The sequence below is a fragment of the Piliocolobus tephrosceles genome, chromosome 7 (genome assembly GCF_002776525.5).
Source record: "Piliocolobus tephrosceles isolate RC106 chromosome 7, ASM277652v3, whole genome shotgun sequence".
In the NCBI taxonomy this organism is placed as follows: domain Eukaryota; kingdom Metazoa; phylum Chordata; class Mammalia; order Primates; family Cercopithecidae; genus Piliocolobus; species Piliocolobus tephrosceles.
Window position 1 is genome coordinate 56,534,396 of NC_045440.1, and position 3,821 is coordinate 56,538,216.

A 3,821-nucleotide genomic window follows, 5' to 3' on the forward strand; every position below is an offset into this window, starting at 1 on the left:
TAAGACCCTGATGGAGGTAGAAAGAATAAAACTTTTCTAGGGAAAGAGAGAAAAAAGCAAGAAAGCAGGACCCTAGAAAGAAAACTTCTACAGATAACACTACTGAACCACATGCTTAAAAATGGCAAAGGTGGCAAGTTTTATATTATGTGTACTTTACCCCCATTTTTTTAAAAAAAAGAAAAGTAGAAGACCAGTGGAAGGCTCCCAGGTAAGACAGTGACCCTGACTGGGGAAAGGCATGAGGATTCCTAAAAGGTTGCACTTAAGTAGGCCTCAGCCCCACCAACAATGTCCTGGTTACTCTCCCAACTTCCTTTCCCTCTGCCACTTCCTTCTGCTAGAAGAGAGCATTGCTGGAGTGCCTGCGCAGTGGTGTGTGGTCACCTCCATCTGTCTGCCACACCACCCTCAAGTGCCGCTCTCCTGCTGTATCTCCTTTGTGAGATCTCCTTTCTGTTTTCCTCCTGAACCACTGGGGCTTCTCCTCTTCCCTTTCTTATGCAAACTCGTGATTGTCACTGCTTCTTCTAGCTGGTCCCCAGATTTAAGTCTCCAGAGTAAACCTCTGTGCTGAGCTGAAAATGAGCTCCAACCACCTACAGACATCTCCTCTTGAAGGCTCATAGACAGGACACCTGAAACTCAGCACGTGCATGTGGCTTCAGCTCTCATCACTGTATTCATCATGTCTTCTTTTTATTTGTTGCTGTATTTTGATGCCTGGACATACTGGGATCTTGTTGACCCTGGAGGCATTGTCCCTCCGAGGGTCACACATATCCTGGAGATACCAAACAACTCATCCTAGAGCACACCTTTCAAGTGCAAACCTATCAACTCATAGCCCCACCACCTCCTCTATCAGGCTCTTACTTGGGACCACTATTCCCCTGCCATAATCACCCAGGGCCAACTACAAGACAACGAGGGATTGCCCGGTGCCCCAGAGCCCACTGAAATGATTTAAACCAGCCAATCCTAAGCCTGCTTACTCCGCCTCACCTGTTCCTTCCCTCAAAACTCATAATACGGTTTCCTTCCCTCAAAAACCATGAGACTATGGACTCTTGCCCATAGTCCCCAGCCTCCCTCTGCCTCCGGATAGACCCTGGTGCTTCTCAGGCATCCTCCCCTGGTGTGGCATCCTCCCTCCTCTTGGGATATACAAGTATATCAAGCTCTTTTTAGTGGCAATTATCTTCTGATCTGTTGGCCTCACCATATCTGAATAGTAATAAAACTATATTTTAAAACATCCTCATCAGTTCCTCCTCCTCCTATAATGCCTTTTTCCACAAATGGCAGTTGTAAGAGCTATCTAGAGTCATCCTCTGTCACCTTTTGTAATTTGTACCATTTCTGCCTTTTTAGTCTCTCTCATGTGCTCCTCCTTTCTCTACCTACTGCAACTGTCTAGATCCAGGTTCTAAGCATCTTTCACCTGGATTGCCAATCCTAAAAATGATTAATGAGGAATTAAGCTACAATTCCCCCCACATGACTCAATAGTATTATGATCTTAGTTAAGATTTTATAATTTAAATGACTGTTGGAAAGTTAGAAAGTACTTTGTGAATCCTGTATGCCCTGAAAAGCACAGGTTTAAAAAATATTCCTCCAAAGGATAAGTTTGCAGCTTCCAGTGCACTTACACCCAACAGATTAATTCAAAATCCCTGGTCCCTCTTAAAACTCCAGAAAAGTGACGGTAATGAAATGTTTTTAAAAGTATAGCCTGAGGCCAGGCGCGGTGGCTCACGCCTGTAATCCCAGCACTTTGGGAGGCCGAGGTGGGTGGATCACAAGGTCAGGAGATCGAGACCATCTTGGCTAACACGGTGAAACCCCGCCTCTACTAAAAAAATACAAAACATTAGCCGGGCATGGTGGCGGGCGCCTGTAGTCCCAGCTACTTGGGAGGTTGAGGCAGGAGAATGGCGTGAACCCGGGAGGCAGAGCTTGCAGTGAGCCGAGATCGCACCACTGCACTCCAGTCTGGACACAGAGCGAGACTTTTTCTCAAAAAAAAAAAGGAAAAAAAAAGTATAGAATGAAAGGCAAAGAGAATAGGAGATGTCAGTGGAAGTGCTGTGTCCACAAATTTGGTGGGAAAAGGGTGATAGAGCATCAGGGAAAACTCAGCCTTAAATGCCCTAGAGAATGATGTCCATAGAGAGCACCCTGAGTCCCGCAGCAGAAACCTAAAGGTTAGGACTAGGGCTCCAAGTGCCTTAGAAAGCAGGGTTGAGTAGTGTGGCCAGAGAGTGGGATTCATCAAGTCCTAGGAAGGAAAAATTAGGTTCACATCCTAGGGAAAATGAATCAGAGAGGCTTTTCTTCAGACATTCAACACAGCAGCAAGGAGGGAGACACATCGTTCTGAAAATTGGGAGTTAATTGCAAATTTATTTTCCACATAGTGAGACTACTCCCCAGTCCCTACTCTTCACCTGGCATAAATAACCTAACATTCCAGTGTTTTCAGTGTGTAACCTCTTATTTTGGATGTTTTTACAAAATATGTACTATTTTTGAATGCATGTATTGCATAACTCATGATGTTCCTTACTCTTTTTTTTGTTCAAAGGGCTATTCATATTGCTTTGTTTACATCTAGACAGTTTCTTCCAACTGTTTTGCAATACCATATGTAGGCATGCACATTTTTAGAACACAGACAACCAGGTTAGCATCACCTCTGCTCTACTGTGAGCAACACTATAATGAACCTATTCTTCTATGTCCCCTGACAGAACTGTGTGAGAGTTTTTTGGAGTATCTGTCTGGAAGTGAAACTGCTGGGTCACTAGGTACACACATGCATAATACAATTAGGTACTAGCACGTTGCTCTGTAGAACTGCCAGAGTACCTAAGGTTCCTATATTCCACATCACTACCATCCTGCCCATTCTCCACCTTTCTAATTTTTGCCAGTCTAAAATAATATATCATTATTGTTTAAATTTGCATCTTTGGTGTTAACTAAAAGATTTAAACGTCTCTTCATATGCTTTTGGCCTCTTGGGTTTCCTCTCCTATAAACTGTCTTTTGTTTTGATATTTGTTTTTTTCTTTTCTTTTCCTTTTTTTTTTTTTTTTTGTAGCAGGGTCTCACTCTGTCACCCAAGCTGCAGTGCAAAGACATGATCACAGCTCATTGCAGCCTCGACCTCCCAGGCTCAGGTGATCTTCCCACCTCAGCCTCCCAAACAGCTGGGACTATAGGTATGCACCACTACACTCAGTTATTTTCTGTATTTTTAGTAGAGATGGGGTTTCACCGTGTTGTGCAGGCTGGTCTTGAACTCCTGGGCTCAAGTGATCCTCCCACCTTGGCCTTCCAAAGTGCTGGGATTATAGGCATCAGCCAGTGCCCCTGGCCTGTTTTTTGCGTATTTTGATTTGTTGAAGTTTCTTGTATGTGTAGGTATTGGCCCTTTGTCAATTTCAGACACTGTAAATAACTTCTCTCAGTCTGTTAACTTCATCCTTAATTTTGTTTGTGAGCAAAACCATCTTTTTCTTTTTATCTTATGCTATAACATTTTGAGGTTTTGTTTAAGAAGTCCCTTCCTACATTTTTAAAATTAACTTTACAGTTGTACTGTTCACATTTAGCTGTTTAATCCGTATAGAGTTCACCTTTGTTAAGTGATATGAAGTAGGAATCATTGTAAGTGATGTGAGGTAGGAATCAATTTTAGTTTTCTTCATATTTCTGCCAACACCTGTTACCCAACACCATTTACCAAATTATCAGTTTTTCCCACTGATTTATAGTGTCTTTTATTTTACCTTGAGTACCCACGTATACAT